This window comes from Pseudophryne corroboree, chromosome 5 (assembly GCF_028390025.1).
Source record: "Pseudophryne corroboree isolate aPseCor3 chromosome 5, aPseCor3.hap2, whole genome shotgun sequence".
In the NCBI taxonomy this organism is placed as follows: domain Eukaryota; kingdom Metazoa; phylum Chordata; class Amphibia; order Anura; family Myobatrachidae; genus Pseudophryne; species Pseudophryne corroboree.
Genome location: NC_086448.1, coordinates 609,128,501 through 609,148,882, shown reverse-complemented (window position 1 = coordinate 609,148,882; position 20,382 = coordinate 609,128,501). Strand labels below are relative to the sequence as shown.

Here is a 20,382-nt window from a genome sequence, read left to right as displayed (position 1 = left end):
TCGGAAGATTTCACTCACGTCCTTTTCAACTGGATGTGCTCGCACAGTGGTCGGGCTCGCATCTGCAGATTCACCACAGGGTGAGGTTGTCGCCACGGGCCAGAGTGTCTCTACTCTGGTGGCTCAAAGTACACAATCTAACCGCAGGGAAACGGTTCGGCGCCTGGAATTGGATAATTCTAACGACGGACGCGAGTCTCAGAGGTTGGGGAGCTGTAGTTCAAAATTGTCAGTCTCTGGGCGGATCTCGAAAGATTGCTGTCTATAAATGTCCTGGAACTCCGGGCAATTTACAATGCGCTACATCAAGCAGTGCACATGCTTCGGTCTCAGACTGTTTAGGTGCAGTCAGACAATGCGACGGCAGTCGCATACATCAACAAACAAGGAGGAACGAGAAGCCGCATGGCAATGCGGGAGGTAGCTCGAATCCTCAGTTGGGCCGAGTATCACCAAATGATATTGTCGGCAGTGTTCATTCCGGGAGTGGACAACTGGGAGGCGGATTATCTCAGCCGTCGGGATTTTCTCTATCGTCCTAGTGGATGCTGGGGTTCCTGAAAGGACCATGGGGAATAGCGGCTCCGCAGGAGACAGGGCACAAAAGTAAAGCTTTCCGATCAGGTGGTGTGCACTGGCTCCTCCCCCTATGACCCAAGCCAGTTAGATTTTTGTGCCCGGCCGAGAAGGGTGCAATCTAGGTGGCTCTCCTAAAGAGCTGCTTAGAGAAAGTTTAGCTTAGGTTTTTTATTTTACAGTGAGTCCTGCTGGCAACAGGATCACTGCAACGAGGGACTTAGGGGAGAAGAAGTGAACTCACCTGCGTGCAGGATGGATTGGCTTCTTGGCTACTGGACATCAGCTCCAGAGGGACGATCACAGGTACAGCCTGGATGGTCACCGGAGCCTCGCCGCCGGCCCCCTTGCAGATGCTGAAACATGAAGAGGTCCAGAATCGGCGGCAGAAGACTCCTCAGTCTTCTAAAGGTAGCGCACAGCACTGCAGCTGTGCGCCATTTTCCTCTCAGCACACTTCACACGGCAGTCACTGAGGGTGCAGGGCGCTGGGAGGGGAGCGCCCTGGGAGGCAAATGAAAACCTATTTGGCTAAAAAATACCTCACATATAGCCTCCGGGGCTATATGGAGATATTTAACCCCTGCCAGAATACACTAAAGAGCGGGAGACGAGCCCGCCGGAAAAGGGGCGGGGCCTATCTCCTCAGCACACAGCGCCATTTTCCTTACACAGCTCCGCTGGTCAGGACGGCTCCCAGGTCTCTCCCCTGCACTGCACTACAGAAACAGGGTAAAACAAGAGAGGGGGGGCAAAATAGTGGCAAAAATTATATTATAAAAGCAGCTATACAGGGAGCACTTATTATAAGGCTATCCCTGTCATATATAGCGCTTTTGGTGTGTGCTGGCAAACTCTCCCTCTGTCTCCCCAAAGGGCTAGTGGGGTCCTGTCTTCGTTAAGAGCATTCCCTGTGTGTCTGCTGTGTGTCGGTACGTGTGTGTCGACATGTATGAGGACGATATTGGTGTGGAGGCGGAGCAATTGCCAAATATGGGGATGTCACCTCCTAGGGGGTCGACACCAGAATGGATGCCTTTATTTATGGAATTACGGGATAGTGTCAACACGCTAAAGCAGTCGTTTGTCGACATGAGACGGCCGGACAATCAGTTAGTGCCTGTCCAGGCGCCTCAAACACCGTCAGGGGCTGTAAAACGCCCTTTGCCTCAGTCGGTCGACACAGACCCAGACACAGGCACTGATTCCAGTGGCGACGGTGACGAATCAACCGTATTTTCCAGTAGGGCCACACGTTATATGATTTTGGCAATGAAGGAGGCGTTACATTTAGCTGATACTACTGGTACCACTAAACAGGGTATTATGTGGGGTGTGAAAAAACTACCTATAGTTTTTCCTGAATCAGAAGAACTAAATGATGTATGTGATGAAGCGTGGGTTGCCCCCGATAAAAAGATGCTAATTTCAAAGAAGTTATTAGCTTTATACCCTTTCCCGTCAGAGGTTAGGGCGCGCTGGGAAACACCTCCTAGGGTGGATAAGGCGCTCACACGCTTATCTAAACAAGTGGCGTTACCCTCTCCTGAGACGGCCGCACTTAAAGATCCAACAGATAGGAGGATGGAAAATATCCAAAAAAGTATATACACACATACAGGTGTTATACTACGACCAGCTATAGCGTCAGCCTGGATGTGCAGTGCTGGAGTAGTTTGGTCAGAGTCCCTGATTGAAAATATTGATACCCTGGATAGGGACAATGTTTTACTGTCTTTAGAGCAAATAAAGGATGCATTTCTTTATATGCGTGATGCACAGAGGGATATCTGCACACTGGCATCACGGGTAAGTGCTATGTCCATTTCGGCCAGAAGAAGTTTATGGACGCGACAGTGGTCAGGCGATGCGGACTCAAAACGGCATATGGAAGTTTTGCCGTATAAAGGGGAGGAGTTATTTGGAGTCGGTCTATCAGATTTGGTGGCCACGGCTACAGCCGGGAAATCCACCTTTTTACCTCAAGCTACTCCCCAACAGAAAAAGACACCGACTTTTCAACCGCAGTCCTTTCGTTCCTTTAAAAACAAGAGAGCAAAGGGATATTCATATCTGCCACGAGGCAGAGGAAGGGGGAAGAGACACCAACAGGCAGCTCCTTCCCAGGAACAGAAGCCCTCCCCCGCTTCTACAAAAGCCTCAGCATGACGCTGGGGCTTCTCAAGCGGACTCGGGGGCGGTGGAGAGACAGATCCGCCTCGCCGTTTCCTGAAGTCTGCTTTACCAACGTCCCCCTCTGAAAGGGAGACGGTTTTGGAAGCCATTCACAAGCTGTACTCTCAGCAGGTGATAGTCAAGGTACCTCTTCTACAACAGGGAAAGGGGTATTATTCCACTCTATTTGTGGTACCGAAGCCGGACGGCTCGGTAAGACCTATTCTAAATCTGAAGTCCTTGAACCTGTACATAAAGAAGTTCAAGTTCAAAATGGAGTCACTCAGAGCAGTGATAGCGAACCTGGAAGAAGGGGACTTTATGGTGTCCTTGGACATCAAGGATGCGTACCTCCACGTTCCAATTTACCCCTCACACCAGGGGTACCTCAGGTTCGTTGTACAAAACTGTCACTATCAGTTTCAGACGCTGCCGTTCGGATTGTCCACGGCACCTCGGGTCTTTACAAAGGTAATGGCCGAGATGATGATTCTTCTTCGAAGAAAAGGCGTATTAATTATCCCATACTTGGACGATCTCCTAATAAGGGCAAGGTCCAGAGAACAGCTAGAGAGGGGATTAGCACTGTCTCAAGAAGTGCTAAAACAGCACGGCTGGATTCTGAATATTCCAAAATCCCAGTTAATGCCGACAACTCGTCTGCTGTTCCTAGGGATGATTCTGGACACGGTTCAGAAAAAGGTTTTTCTCCCGGAGGAAAAAGCCAAGGAGTTGTCCGAGCTTGTCAGGAACCTCCTAAAACCAGGAAAGGTGTCTGTACATCAATGCACAAGAGTCCTGGGAAAAATGGTGGCTTCTTACGAAGCAATTCCATTCGGCAGATTCCATGCACGAATTTTCCAGAGGGATCTGTTAGACAAATGGTCAGGGTCGCATCTTCAGATGCACCAGCGGATAACCCTGTCTCCAAGGACAAGGGTATCTCTTCTGTGGTGGTTGCAGAGTGCTCATCTATTGGAGGGCCGCAGATTCGGCATACAGGATTGGATCCTGGTGACCACGGACGCCAGCCTGAGAGGCTGGGGAGCAGTCACACAAGGAAGAAACTTCCAGGGAGTGTGGACGAGCCTGGAAACGTCTCTTCACATAAACATTCTGGAACTAAGAGCAATCTACAATGCTCTAAGCCAGGCAGAACCTCTGCTTCAAGGAAAACCGGTGTTGATCCAGTCGGACAACATCACGGCAGTCGCCCATGTGAACAGACAGGGCGGCACAAGAAGCAGGAGTGCAATGGCAGAAGCTGCAAGGATTCTTCGCTGGGCAGAAAATCATGTGATAGCACTGTCAGCAGTGTTCATCCCGGGAGTGGACAACTGGGAAGCAGACTTCCTCAGCAGACACGACCTTCACCCGGGAGAGTGGGGACTTCATCCGGAAGTCTTCCACATGCTGGTAACCCGTTGGGAAAGACCAATGGTGGACATGATGGCATCTCGCCTCAACAAAAAACTGGACAGGTATTGCGCCAGGTCAAGAGATCCGCAGGCAATAGCTGTGGACGCGCTGGTAACGCCTTGGGTGTACCAGTCGGTGTATGTGTTTCCTCCTCTGCCTCTCATACCAAAAGTATTGAGAATTATACGGCAAAGAGGCGTAAGAACGATACTAGTGGTTCCGGATTGGCCAAGAAGGACTTGGTACCCGGAACTTCAAGAGATGATCACGGAAGATCCGTGGCCTCTACCTCTAAGGAGGGACTTGCTTCAGCAGGGTCCCTGTCTGTTTCAAGACTTACCGCGGCTGCGTTTGACGGCATGGCGGTTGAACGCCGGATCCTAAAGGAAAAAGGCATGCCGGAAGAAGTCATTCCTACTTTGATTAAAGCAAGGAAGGAAGTAACCGTGCAACACTATCACCGCATTTGGCGAAGATATGTTGCGTGGTGCGAGGATCGGAGTGCTCCGACGGAGGAATTTCAACTGGGTCGATTCCTACATTTCCTGCAATCAGGATTGTCTATGGGTCTCAAATTGGGATCTATTAAGGTTCAAATTTCGGCCCTGTCGATTTTCTTTCAAAAAGAATTGGCTTCAGTTCCTGAAGTCCAGACTTTTGTTAAGGGAGTGCTGCATATACAGCCTCCTGTGGTGCCTCCAGTGGCACCGTGGGATCTCAATGTGGTTTTGGAATTTCTAAAATCTCATTGGTTTGAACCACTAAAAAAGGTGGATTTAAAATATCTCACATGGAAAGTGACCATGTTACTAGCCCTGGCTTCGGCCAGGAGAGTGTCAGAACTGGCAGCTTTATCTTACAAAAGCCCATATCTGATTTTCCATTCGGACAGGGCAGAACTGCGGACTCGTCCGCATTTTCTCCCTAAGGTGGTGTCAGCATTTCATCTGAACCAGCCTATTGTAGTGCCTGCGGCTACAAGTGACTTGGAGGACTCCAAGTTACTGGACGTTGTCAGAGCATTAAAAATATATATTGCAAGGACAGCTGGAGTCAGAAAATCTGACTCGTTGTTTATATTGTATGCACCCAACAAGATGGGTGCTCCTGCGTCTAAGCAGACGATTGCTCGTTGGATCTGTAGCACAATCCAACTTGCACATTCTGTGGCAGGCCTGCCACAGCCTAAATCTGTAAAGGCCCACTCCACAAGGAAGGTGGGCTCATCTTGGGCGGCTGCCCGAGGGGTCTCGGCATTACAACTTTGCCGAGCAGCTACGTGGTCAGGGGAGAACACGTTTGTAAAATTTTACAAATTTGATACTCTGGCTAAGGAGGACCTGGAGTTCTCTCATTCGGTGCTGCAGAGTCATCCGCACTCTCCCGCCCGTTTGGGAGCTTTGGTATAATCCCCATGGTCCTTTCAGGAACCCCAGCATCCACTAGGACGATAGAGAAAATAAGAATTTACTTACCGATAATTCTATTTCTCGGAGTCCGTAGTGGATGCTGGGCGCCCATCCCAAGTGCGGATTATCTGCAATAATTGTACATAGTTATTGTTAACTAATTCGGGTTATTGTTAGGTAGCCATCTTTCAGAGGCTCCTCTGTTATCATACTGTTAACTGGTTTTGATCACAAGTTGTACGCTGTGATTGGTGTGGCTGGTATGAGTCTTACCCGGGATTCAAAATTCCTCCCTTATTGTGTACGCTCGTCCGGGCACAGTACCTAACTGGCTTGGAGGAGGGTCATAGGGGGAGGAGCCAGTGCACACCACCTGATCGGAAAGCTTTACTTTTGTGCCCTGTCTCCTGCGGAGCCGCTATTCCCCATGGTCCTTTCAGGAACCCCAGCATCCACTACGGACTCCGAGAAATAGAATTATCGGTAAGTAAATTCTTATTTTCATCCAGGAGAATGGGCATTAAATCCAGAAGTGTTTCACATGTTGGTCCAGAGGTGGGGTTACCCTCAAGTGGACCTGATGGCATCTTGCCACAATCATCAAACGCCCCAGTATGTGTCCAGAACGAGAGATCCTAAGGCAGTGGCGGTGGATGCTCTCACAATCGCGTGGCCGTACAGCCTTGTGTATCTGTTTCCACCGTTTCCGCTGCTCCCTCTATTGCTAAAACGGATCAAGAGAGAGTCCGTCACAGTCATACTAGTGGCGCCTCATTGGCCTCGGAGAGCTTGGTTCTCGGATCTCCGCGGACTACTCGCAGACTATCCTTGGCCGCTCCCACTACGTCCGGACTTGTTACAACAGGGTCCGTTCCTTTACCCCGATTTAGCGGTCTCAACAGCCACCCCGTCAAACGCAGCCGCGCTAAATCGCGCTTAAGAAGAGAGGGCATTCCAGAATCGGTTATACCAAACATGTTACGAGCTAGGAAGCCAGTTACGGCAGCTCATTATTACAAAATTTGGCGTGCCTATATAGGTTGGTGTAAAGCTCGGAAGTTTCCAACATCATCTTTCAAGTTATCCCGTCTTTTGTTATTTCTACAGACAGGGTTAGATGGAGGACTGCGTTTATCCACACTAAAAGTGCAGATATCTGCGTTGTCAATTTACTTTCAAAGACGATTGGCTCTATTGCCGTCGGTACACACTTTTCTGCAAGGTGTCCTCAGACAACAGCCACCATTCATTCCACCTACAGCGCCATGGGACTTGAATCTGGTTTTAGATTTCTTACAGTCTTTATATTTTGAACCCTTACAACAAGTGGATATTAAGTTTCTCACTTGGAAAACTATTTTCTCCTATTTTCTCCTAGCCTTAGCTTCGGCAAGGCGTGTTTCAGATTTGGGTGCCTTGTCATGCAAGCCACCGTATTTGGTGTTTCGTGATGACAGAGCGGAACTTCGGACGAATCCCGCTTTCTTACCAAAAGTAGTGTCATTTTTTCACATCAATCAACCAATAGTAGTTCCTGTGTTAACAGGAGATTCTGGAACTTTGTATGTGGTACGCGCACTACGCGTTTATGTATACCGAACGTCTACAGTTCGTAAGACGGATACGTTGTTTGTTCTTTATGATGCTGCCAAGATGGATGGCCAGCTTCTAAGCAGACCTTATCCAGATGGATAAAACGGACCATACGTCAGGCTTACCTTCATGCTAGGTTACAGCCGCCTACATCAGTAACGGCTCATTCCACACGTTCTGTGGGAACGTCATGGGCAGCGGGTCGTGGAGCTTCTACGAACCAGCTTTGCCGTGCGGCTACATGGTCTTCAGAGCACACGTTTGTGCGCTTTTACAAGTTTGATACGTTTGCGGCATCGGCATCTAGCTTTGGCCGCCTAGTGTTACAGGTGCCAAACAGCTCTCCCGCCCACGGGGGAAGCTTTGGTACGTCCCAAGAGTACTCCAGTGACCCCTAGTGGATCAAAAAGAAAATAGGATTTTGGTACTTACCAGGTAAATCCTTTTCTTTGAATCCATAGGGGGCACTGGACGCCCACCCAGAGCAGTTTTACCTGGCCTGTGGTAAGTTCAGGGGATCTTATGGTAACACACTCTCACCGACTGGTTCAAATTATCAAGTTCTAATCGGTTATGGTGTCAACTGTTTAGTTGTCAGTAACGTTATGTGTCAACTTTATTGTTGTCCGTTTATGTTACATATAATTCTCCATTGTCAACCTCTCTATAGCTCCTGTTCGGCTCAGTAAAAAACACTAGGGTACTCTGGGATATGGAGGGGAGGAGTAGTTCCAAAATTAATTTATTCAGTGCCTTGTTCCTGCGGAAGCCGTCCATATCCCAAGAGTACTCCAGTGCCCCCTATGGATTCAAAGAAAAGGATTTACCTGGTAAGTACCAAAATCCTATTTTCATTTGTTATTTTCAGGCAGCACTGCGTTGAGACTTAGGGGGGGGGACCGAACCAATTTCCTCAGAGTTAATGGTTCGTATCCTCGCTGAAAGGACACAGCTCCTGAGGTGTTGTTTCTCATACCCCTGCCGATGAGATGCGGTGCGGCGAGTGATACATCGGGGTCCCGGGTTAGCGTGTTCCTGGTGCAAATGGTGGCATAAAGGGACAATGATCACCCGGCTACGTGCTGCGGTGCCCCCTGAGTACCCACAGTGGCATTATAGTAAAAGGGGATTGCGCACTCTCTTTTTACACAACAACGGAGTAAGCCAGTATAAATAACCTGTTGGGACCGCGTGCCATTATGGGGGCGGGGCTTCCCGGAGAGCAGGACCAGGCTAAATGGCACCATTTCCTGCTGCTGCTGATCTGACTAGGCTGCATGCGGAGACTGCTCCTCCACAGGACCCACTGAATCACCAATTGTCTGGTACCAGGGGGTTATAATGATGGGGGGAGCACAATGTCAGCGGTTATACCGCTGTGAGGAAAATTACACATAAGAGACACCCAGCGGGGCGCTGTTCAGTCTGTGGTGTTGTGTGCTGGTCCCAATCCTCCCTGTGTCACTCCATTCAGGGTAGTCTGGGATAAGTGTGCTATCTCACTAATACTGCACTGTATTTCATACTAATCTGTGTGTTTTCTGCTCAAGCATGTCTGCAAATAAGTCTGTCTGTACTTTATGCAATGCTAGGTTTACACCTTCCTCCCAGGGGTCCCTGATGTGTACCCAATGCTCACTACCTTCACAGGGTAGTAATGTGCAGGAACCTGAGTGGATGGAATCATTTAAAATTATGATTACAAGTATTAATTCAGAGTTAGCTCCTCAGCTTCCACTGTTGGTCTCATAAACGCACTCTCCCACAATTATTGCAATCTGACTCTGATTCTGAACTACCAGAGTTTAATGAAGGATGTGCTGAGGTGGACGAGGATAATTCCCTGTCCCCAGGAGTTTAGGCCCTCATTTATGCTATTAGAGAGGTGCTCAATATCCCAGATAAGGAAGCAGAAGAGACAGAGGAGTTGTTTTTTAATGTGAAACCAAAGTCCTCTGCAACCTTCCCGGTTTCTAAGGAATTAGATACCCTGGCTAAGGCAGCATGAATAAATCCTGACAAAAAAAATGTATTACCCCTAAATGGGTGCTAAATTCATTTCCTTTCCCTACAGAGGATAGACAAATCTGGGAAATCCTGCCGTCAGTGGATACCTGTGTGTCCAGGCTGTCACGTAAGATTGTTTTACCTGTACCTGGGGCTATTTCTCTTAAAGACCCAGTCGATCGCAAGATTGAAACCACTATTAAATCAATTTACACTGCAGCAGGTGTAGCCCAACGCCTAGATTTCTAGAGCCATGGTAAAATGGTCTGATGAGACTCTGAAGGGGCTGCTTACACTACCTCAGTACAAGATAGTTACATTAATTGAACATATCCACGATGTTGCAAACTTGGAGTGAGGCTGTTAAAGAACTTAGTATCATTAACGGCCGTACCACTGCTATGGCAGTATCGGCTTGTTAGAGCTCTATGGCTGCGACAATGGTCAGCAGATGATGATTCTAAAAAAGGAGTTGAGAACCTTCCTTTTACAGGTTATGCCTTGTTTGGGGAAGAACTGAACAAGTGGATATCTCAGGCAACTGCAGGTAAATCTACATATCTGCCTCGCCGCCTGCGAGAAGTCCCTATCCTGGGCCCTCCCTGCAGTCCTTTCGGGTGGCCAGATTCAGAGGCAAAGCCAGAGGTGCCTCCAATGCTGCTAGAGGAACTCGCGGTAAGTCCCGTAAACCAGCGGCTGCTGGAACTGCGGACCAGACCTCAGGATCCTCTGCCACGAAGCCCTCCGCGTGAAGGTTGGCCCCAGCAACAAGGCGACTTTCAGGTAGGTGCTCACCTTCAACACTTTGCCCACGTATGGGCGGAGTCCTGCTGGGATCCTACGGTGAGGGACCTCATATCCCAAGGATAGCGACTGAAATTCCAGGAACTCCCTCCTCTCAGATTCTTCAGGTCAGGCGTACCACCTTCACCGGTAGCAAGAGTTTCCTTACAAGAGGCAGTGCAAAAACTGCTTTCTACAGGAATTACTGTTACGGTACCTCCTCAGCTGCACACAAAGGGGTTTTACTCAAGTCTCTTTGTGGTTCTGAAGCCGGACAGCTCTGTACTACCGATCTTAAATCTCAAATCCCTGAACCCGTATCTTCTAGTGTTCAAATTCAAGATGGAATCTCTTAAGAGCAGTGATAGCAAATCTGGAGGAGGGGGTGTTTCTGGTGTACCTGGATATCAAGGACGCATATCCCAATTTGGAGCCCTCACCAAGCGTTCCTCAGGTTCGCGGTACTGGACCAGGATTTCCAATTTCAGGCCTTACCCTTTGGTCTCTCCACAGCCCTAAGGGTATTCACAAAGGTCATGGCAGAGATGATGCTGCAATTGCGCATGATGAGTGTCAATATAATCCCGTACCTGGACGATCTCCTTATAAAGGCAGTGTCCAGGGAACAGCTGCTGCACAGTACCGACTTGACTACTCGTCTGCTTACAGATCACGGATGGATATTCAATTTCCAGAAATCTCACCTGGGACCGTCTCAGAGAATTCAGTTCCTGGGGATGATCCTGGATACGGTGTCTCAGAAGGTTTACCTTCCAATGGACAAGGCTTTGACTATTCAGTCTATGGTCCGTTTGGTGCTGAAACCTCGTGTGGTCTCAATTCATCTTTACATTCGCTTGATAGGCAAGATGGTGGCCTCCTACGAGGCTATCCAGTACGGCAGGTTCCATGCGCGACCATTTCAACTGGATTTGCTGGACAAATGGACGGGATCTCACCTACACATGCTTCAGCATATAACCCTGTCACCAAAAGCACGGATATCTCTGCTATGGTGAGTAAATTATGGATGTGGGTTCTAGCACAGATTTGATAGGTGTGGAAGGTTAATGTTTAATAAATATAAAAATTGTAACAATGATGCATATATTTAATAAACTAAAAATGTGGTACAGAATATTAATGTACAATGCAACACTGAGAAATGGTAGCTCTATAAATGCGTTGCTAAATTAACTCAATTGGATTTAATTATGTTGCCAGTCCAAAATGAATTAACCCAGGAGGGATTGGATTCCGTTAAACTGTGGAGAAATAGGGGGTCATTCCGAGTTGATCGCACGCTAGCAAGTTTTTGCAGCGCTGCGATCAGGTTAAATCTCTGCAAAACTGCGCAATGTGTATGCACCGCATTGCAGAGGTGCGTTGTACTGGCACAAAGAGGATCATGCTGGGCGATGGATTTAACGAAGAATCCATTCGCACAGCCGATCGCAAGGTGATTGACAGAAAGAGGGCTTCTGTGGGTGTCAACTGACCGTTTTCTGGGAGTGTTTGGAAAAACGCAGGCGTGTCCAAGCGTTTGCAGGGCGGGTGTCTGACATCCATTCCGGGACCAAAAAGACTGAAGTGATCGCAGCGGCCTAGTAAGTTCAGAGCTACTCAGAAACTGCAAAAAACTTTTTTGTGCTGTCGGCTGCAAAAGCGTTCGCACACTTGCAAAGCTAAAATACACTCCCCCATAGGCGGCGACTATCTGATCGCAGCACTGCAAAAAGTTGCTAGCGAACGATAACTTGGAATGACCCCCATAATGTCTCCTGTAAGATAACAAGTTCTGCAAAGGGCAATGTCTTATTCCAATCGTATGATTGTTGTTATAATTGCTGAGTCCCAGAAATGAAAATTGATAAGATAAAATAAAACACATGCACTGGGTATTGTGAGCTGTAAAAAGCTGAAACAAAAACAAACAAACAAAAAAAAAGTACTAAAAAAACGGGTTTGTTTACCTGTTTCCTCCTTCCAAGAGTTCTAAAACGACTCAAAAAGGAAAGAGTTCAGGCAATTCTCATTGCCCCGGTTTGGCCTCGACGGGCTTGGTATGCGGACTTCCTGACTTTGTCGTTGGAGGAAGCCTGGCCTCTGTCGCTTCTCAAGGAACTTCAACAAGGACCGTTCGTCTATCAAGGCTTACAGCGGATACGTTTGACGGCCTGGAAGTTGAGAGAGAGAGATTTTATACAGAAAGGGTCTTCCTTCCAAGGTTGTCAACTATGATCCAGGCCTGTAAGGTGGTTTCATCCAAACATTATCACCGTATTTGGAAGAAATACGAACCCTGGTGTGAGGGTAGAAAATATTCCCCCTGTGGAATTTTTGTCTGGGCCGTTTTCTACTGTTCTTGCAGACAGGCGTGGATAAGGTACTACGTTTAGGCTCCATCAAGGTTCAGATTTCGTGTCTCTATCTTCTTCCAGAAACAACTGGCGGTACTTCCTGAAGTACAGACATTTCTAAAGGGGGTTATGCACATTTAACCACCCTTTGTTCCTCCCACGGCTCCGTTGGACCTCAGTGTGGTCTTGACCTTTCTACAGTCTGCTTGGTTTGAACCCTTGCATAGGGTGGACTTAAAATACCTAACGTGGAAGACTATTATGTTATTGGCTTTGGCTTCTGCTCGATGGGTGTCGGAATTGGGGGCCTTGTCCTGTAAGAGCCCGTATTTGATATTTCATGAGGCTAGGGCAGAGCTGAGAACTCGCCCACAGTTTTTGATGAAAGTAGTGTCGGCCTTTCACATAACTCAACCAATTGTGGTTCCAGTATTATCCGATACTTCCATTGCTCCAAAGTCACTGGATGTAGTGAGGGCTTTGAGGATTTGCATTAAAAGGACTGCTCGCCACAGGAAGTCTGAGTCTCTTTTCGTCCTTTATGATGCTACAAAAATTGGTCGCTCTACCTCCTAGCAATCCATTGCCCGCTTCAGTGCTTCGTTTCCTGCTTACCTGGTTGTTAGTGTTCTTGGTTGGGTTTGCTGTTGCTTTCCCTGTTCGGTTAGCGTCGCTGTCCTTCTATAGTTAACATTGCTTTCCTCTGTTATGGTTGGCTCTGCTTTCTTTGTTGTTGTTGTTGTTGTTGTGTGTTGGTTCGTTACCTCACCGCTTTATGTGTTTATATCTTTCTATCAAAGTATGTCGGTCTCCTCTGGCACAGTTTCCTAGACTGAGTCTGGTAGGCGGGGCATAGAGGGGAGGAGCCAGAACACACTATTGATTTCTCTGACGTCCTAGTGGATGCTGGGAACTCCGTAAGGACCATGGGGAATAGCGGGCTCCGAAGGAGACTGGGCACTCTAAGAAAGAATTAGGACTACCTGGTGTGCACTGGCTCCTCCCTCTATGCCCCTCCTCCAGACCTCAGTTAGAATCTGTGCCCTGCTCGAGCTGGATGCACACTAGGGGCTCTCCTGAGCTTCTAGAAAAGAAAGTATATTTAGGTTTTTTATTTTCAGTGAGATCTGCTGGCAACAGACTCACTGCTACGAGGGACTTAGGGGAGAGAAGCGAACCTACCTGCTTGCAGCTAGCTTGGGCTTCTAGGCTACTGGACACCATTAGCTCCAGAGGGATCGAACACAGGCCCAGCCTCGGTCGTCCGGAGCCGCGACGCCGTCCCCCTTGCAGAGCTAGAAGCAAGAAGAACGTCTAGGAAATCGGCGGCTGAAGACTCCGGTCTTCATTAAGGTAGCGCACAGCACTGCAGCTGTGCGCCATTGCTCCCCATGCACACCTCACACTCCGGTCACTGATGGGTGCAGGGCGCTGGGGGGCACCCTGGGCTGCAATAAGATTACCTTACATTGGCAAAAAATACACCTAATATAGTCATTAAGACTATATATGTGTAAAATCTCCTGCCATATATCCATTAAAAAAGCGGGAGAAGTCCGCCGTGAAGGGGGCGGGGCTATCTCCCTCAGCACACTGGCGCCATTTCCTCTCACAGCTCCGCTGGAAGGACGCTCCCCAGGCTCTCCCCTGCAGTTTCCAGGCTCAATAGGGTAAAAAAAGAGAGGGGGGGCACTAAATTTAGGCGCAAATACTTAGAGATATATATATATATATATATATATATATATATATATATCTCTATCTGCTATAGGGTAAAATCACTCATTATAGTGTACATCCCTGTGATTTATAGCGCTGTGGTGTGTGCTGGCATACTCTCTCTCTGTCTCCCCAAAGGACTTTTTGGGGTCCTGTCCTCAGTCAGAGCATTCCCTGTGTGTGTGCGGAGTGTCGGTACGGCTGTGTCGACATGTTTGATGAGGAGGCTTATGTGGAGGCGGAGCAGGTGCCGATAAATGTGATGTCACCCCCTGCGGGGTCGACACCTGAGTGGATGGATATGTGGAAGGAATTACGTGACAGTGTCAACTCCTTACATAAGAGGTTTGATGACATAGCAGATGTGGGACAGCCGGCTTCTCAGTCCGTGCCTGCCCAGGCGTCTCAAAAGCCATCAGGGGCTTAAAAACGCCCGCTACCTCAGATGGCAGACACAGATGTCGACACGGATACTGACTCCAGTGTCGACGACGATGAGACTAGTGTACATTCCAATAGGGCCATCCGTTACATGATTACGGCAATGAAAAATGTGTTGCACATTTCTGACATTAACCCTGGTACCACAAAAAAGGGTATTATGTTTGGGGAGAAAAAGCTACCTGTGGTTTTTCCCCCTTCTGAAGAGTTAAATGAAGTGTGTGTGATGAAGCGTGGGTTTCCCCCGATAAGAAACTGTTAATTTCCAAAAAGTTACTAAGGGCGTACCCTTTCCCGCCAGAGGATAGGATACGTTGGGAGACATCCCCTAGGGTGGATAAAGCGCTCACACGCTTGTCAAAGAAGATGGCACTACCGTCTCCGGATACGGCCGCCCTAAAGGAGCCTGCGGATAGAAAGCAGGAGGCTATCCTGAAGTCTGTATATACACACTCGGGTATTATACTGAGACCGGCTATTGCTTCAGCATGGATGTGCAGTGCTGCAGCTGCGTGGTCAGATTCCTGTCTGATAACATTGATACCCTTGACAGGGACACTATATTGCTAACTGTAGAGCATATTAAAGACGTAGTCTTATACATGAGAGATGCACAGAGGGATATTTGCCAACTGGCATCTAGAATAAATGCAATGTCCATTTCTGCCAGGAGAGTATTATGGACTCTGCAGTGGACAGGTGATGCGGATTCTAAAAGGCACATGGAGGTTTTGCCTTACATTACCCCATGTTCCCTCACAGCCAAAGAAAGCACCGTATTATCAGGTACAGTCCTTTCGGCCCCAGAAAGGCAAGCGGGTTAAAGGCGCGTCCTTTCTGCCCAGAGGCAGAGGTAGGGGCAAAAAGCTGCACCAAACAGCAAGTTCCCAGGAACAAAAGTCCTCTCCCGCTTCCTCTAAGTCCACCGCATGACGCTGGGGCTCCACAGGTGGAGCCAGGTGCGGTGGGGGCCCATCTCCGGAACTTCAGCGACCAGTGGGTTCGCTCACGGGTGGATCCCTGGATTCTACAAGTGGTATTTCAGGGGTACAAGATGGAATTCGAGACGTCTCCCCCTCGCCGTTTCCTCAAATCAGCCTTGCCAACTACTCCCCCAGACAGGGAGGCGGTGCTGGAGGCGATTCACAAGCTGTACTCCCAGCAGGTGATAACCAAAGTACCCCTCCTTCAACAGGGACGGGGTTACTATTCCACAATGTTTGTGGTACCGAAACCGGACGGTTCGGTGAGACCCATTTTAAATTTGAAATCCTTGAACACTTATATAAGAAGGTTCAAGTTCAAAATGGAATCGCTCAGTGCGGTTATTGCAAGCCTGGACGAAGGGGATTACATGGTATCACTGGACATCAAGGATGCTTACCTGCATGACCCATTTACCCTCCTCACCAGGAGTACCTCAGATTTGTGGTACAGGACTGTCATTACCAATTCCAGACGTTGCCGTTTGGTCTGTCCACGGCACCGAGGGTATTTACCAAGGTAATGGCCGAAATGATGATACTCCTTCGAAAAAAGGGAGTTATAATTATCCCGTACTTGGACGATCTCCTTATAAAGGCGAGGTCCAGGGAACAGTTGTTGATCGGAGTAGCACTAGCTCGGGAAGTGCTACAACAGCACGGCTGGATCCTGAATATTCCAAAGTCGCAGCTGGTTCCTACAACGCGTCTACTGTTCCTGGGGATGGTTCTGGACACAGAACAGAAAAAGGTGTTTCTCCCGGAGGAGAAGGCCAGGGAGTTGTCATCTCTAGTCAGAGACCTCCTAAAACCAAAACAGGTGTTGGTGCACCACTGCACGCGAGTCCTGGGAAAGATGGTAGCTTCTTACGAAGCAATTCGATTCGGAAGGTTCCATGCAAGGATCTTTCAGTGGGATCTGTTGGACAAGTGGTCCGGATCGCATCTTCAGATGCATCGGCTGATAACCCTGTCTCCAAGGACCAGGGTGTCGCTGTTGTGGTGGCTGCAGAGTGCTCATCTTCTAGAGGGCCGCAGATTCGGCATACAGGACTGGGTCCTGGTGACCACGGATGCCAGCCTTCGAGGTTTGGGGGCAGTCACACAGGGAAGAAATTTCCAAGGACTATGGACGAGTCAGGAGACTTCCCTACACATAAATATTCTGGAATTAAGGGCCATTTACAATGCCCTAAGTCAGGCAAGACCACTGCTTCAACACCAGCCGGTGCTGATCCAGTCAGACAACATCACGGCGGTCGCCCATGTAAACCGTCAGGGCGGCACAAGAAGCAGGATGGCAATGGCAGAAGCCACAAGGATTCTCCGATGGGCGGAAAATCATGTGTTCGCACTGTCAGCAGTGTTTATTCCGGGAGTGGACAACTGGGAAGCGGACTACCTCAGCAGGCACGACCTCCACCCGGGAGAGTGGGGACTTCATCCAGAAGTCTTCCAAATGATTGTACACCGTTGGGAAAGGCCACAGGTGGACATGATGGCGTCCCGCCTCAACAAAAAGCTAAAAAGATATTGTGCCAGGTCAAGGGGCCCTCAGGCGATAGCTGTGGACGCTCTAGTGACACCGTGGGTGTACCAGTCGGTTTATGTGTTCCCTCCTCTGCCTCTCATACCTAAGGTACTGAGAATAATAAGAAGGAGAGGAGTAAGAACTATACTTCTGGTTCCGGATTGGCCAAGAAGAGCTTGGTACCCAGAACTTCAAGAAATGATCTCAGAGGACCCATGGCCTCTGCCTCTCAGACAAGACCTGCTGCAGCATATGGCGAAAATATGTTGCTTGGTTGACCTAATTTTAGGCCCATAGTCACTCCTGACTGTAGGAAGTGCAGGAATCGACCCAGCTGGAATTCCTCTGTAGGGGCCTTCCTGGCCTCACACCAAGCAACATATTTTCGCCATATACGGTGATAATGATTTGCTGTCACGTCTTTCCTAGCCTTTATCAGCGTAGGAATAACTTAATCCGGAATGCCCTTTTCCGCTAGGATCCGGCGTTCAACCGCCATGCCGTCAAACGCAGCCGCGGTAAGTCTTGGAACAGACAGGGCCCCTGCTGTAACAGGTCCTGTCTGAGAGGCAGAGGCCATGGGTCCTCTGAGATCATTTCTTGTAGCTCTGGGTACCAAGTTCTTCTTGGCCAATCCGGAACGATGAGTATAGTTCTTACTCCTCTTTTTCTTACTATCCTCAGTACCTTGGGTATGAGAGGAAGAGTAGGGAACACATAAACCGACTGGTACACCCACGGTGTCACTAGTGCGTCCACAGCTATCGCCTGAGGGTCCCGTGACCTGGCGCAATATTTTTTTAGCTTTTTGTTGAGGCAGGACGCCATCATGTCCACCTGTGGCAATTCCCAACGATTTACAATCTGTGTGAAGACTTCTTGATGAAGTCCCCACTCTCCCGGGTGGAGGTCGTGCCTGCTGAGGAAGTCTGCTTCCCAGTTGTCCACTCCCGGAATTAACACTGCTGACAGTGCTAGCACGTGATTCTCCGCTCATCGAAGAATCCTTGTGGCTTCTGCCATTGCCATCCTGCTTCTAGTGCCGCCCTGACGGTTTACATGGGCGACCGCCGTGATGTTGTCTGACTGAATCAGTACAGATTGGTTTTGAAGCAGGGGCTCTGCTTGACTCATGGCGTTGTAGATGGCCCTTAGTTCCAATATATTTAGGTGTAGAGAAGTCTCCAGACTTCACCACTGTCCCTGGAAGTTTCTTCCCTGAGAGACTGCCCCCCATCCTCGGAGGCTTGCATCCGTGGTCACCAGGATCCAGTCCTGTATGCCGAACCTGCGTCCCTCGAGAATATGAGCACTCTGCAGCCACCACAGCAGAGACACCCTGGCCCTTGGGGACAGGGTGATCAACCGATGCATCTGAAGATGCGATCCGGACCATTTGTCCAACAGATCCCACTGAAAGATCCTTGCATGGAACCTGCCGAAGGGAATTGCTTCGTAAGAAGCCACCATCTTTCCCAGGACTCGCGTGCAGTGATGCACCAACACCTGTTTTGGTTTCAGGAGGTCCCTGACCAGAGATGACAATTCCTGGGCCTTCTCCACCGGGAGAAACACCTTTTTCAGTTCTGTGTCCAGAATTATGCCCAGGAAAAGCAGACACGTCGCAGGAATCAGCTGCGACTTTGGGATATTCAGAATCCAGCCGTGCTGTTGCAACACTTCCCGAGAGAGTGCTACGCTGACCAACAACTGCTCTCTGGAGCTCGCCTTTATAAGGAGATCGTCCAAGTACGGGATAATTATAACTCCCTTCTTCCGAAGGAGTATCATCATTTCGGCCATTACCTTGGTAAATACTCTCGGTGCCGTGGACAGACCATACGGCAACGTCTGGAATTGGTAATGACAATCCTGTACCACAAACCTGAGGTACTCCTGGTGAGGTGGGTAAATGGGGACATGCAAGTAAGCATCCTTGATGTCCAGCGACACCATAAAATCCCCCTCTTCCAGGCTTGCAATAACCGCCCTGAGCGATTCCATTTTGAACTTGAACTTCCTTATATAAGTGTTCAAGGATTTTAAATTCAGAATGGGTCTCACCGAACAGTCTGGTTTCGGTACCACAAACATTGTGGAATAGTAACCCCGTCCCTGTTGAAGGAGGGGAACCTTGATTATCACCTGCTGGAGGTACAGCTTGTGAATTGCCGCCAGTACTACCTCCCTTTCCCTGGGAGCAGCTGGCAAGGCTGATTTGAGGTAACGGCGAGGGGGAGTCGCCTCGAACTCCAGCTTGTATCCCTGAGATACAATTTGTACAGCCCAGAGATCCACTTGTGAGCGAACCCACTGGTTGCTGAAGTTTCGGAGATGCGCCCCCACCGCACCCGGCTCCGCCTGTGGAGCCCCAGCGTCATGCGGTGGACTTAGAGGAAGCGGGGGAGGATTTTTGTTCCTGGGAACTCGCTGCCTGGTGCAGCTTCTTTCCTCTACCCCTGCCTCTGAGCAGAAAGGATGCGCCTCTGATCCGCTTGCCTTTCTGAGGCCGAAAGGACTGTACATGATAATACGGTGCTTTCTTAGGCTGTGAGGGAACCTGAGGTAAAAAAATTGACTTCCCAGCTGTTGCCGTGGATACGAGGTCCGAGAGACCGTCCCCAAACAATTCCTCACCCTTATAAGGCAAAACCTCCATGTGTTTTTTAGAATCAGCATCACCTGTCCACTGCCGAGTCCATAATACTCTCCTGGCAGAAATGTACATTGCATTAATTCTAGATGCCAGCAGGCAAATGTCCCTCTGTTCATCCCGCATATATAAGACAACGTCTTTTATATGTTCTATGGTTAGCAAAATAGTATCCCTGTCGAGGGAATCAATGTTGTCTGACAGGGTATCAGACCATGCTGCTGCAGCACTACACATCCATGCTGAAGCAATAGCAGGTCTCAGTATAGTACCCGTATACACAGACTTCAGGATAGCTTCCTGCTTTCTATCCGCAAGCTCCTTTAGGGTGGCCGTATCCTGAGACGGCAGTGCCACCTTTTTTGATAAGCGTGTGAGCGCCTTGTCCACCCTAGGGGATGTTTCCCAACGTAACCTGTCCGTTGGCGGGAAAGGGTACGCCATCAGTAACCTCTTAGAAATCATTGTTTCTTATCGGGGGAACCCCACGCTTCTTCACACAATTCATTTAATTCATCAGATGGGGGAAAAGTCACTGGCTGCTTTTTCTCCCCAAACATAATACCCTTCTTGGTAGTAACCGGGTTAACATCAGAAATGTGCAATACATTTTTCATTGCAGTAATCATGCATTGGATGGCTTTTGTAGACTGTACATTTGTCTCATCCTCATCTACACTGGAGTCAGACTCCGTGTCGACATCTGTGTCTACCATCTGAGCTAGCGGGCGTT

At 48.9% G+C, this 20,382-nt stretch overlaps 1 protein-coding gene across 3 annotated transcripts in view; it reads left to right on the top strand.

Moving 5' to 3' along the window:
• Positions 1-20,382, top strand: part of RALBP1 (ralA binding protein 1) — a 200,906-nt gene that overhangs the window by 33,589 nt on the left and 146,935 nt on the right. The gene's annotated exons all lie outside the window — the stretch shown is intronic.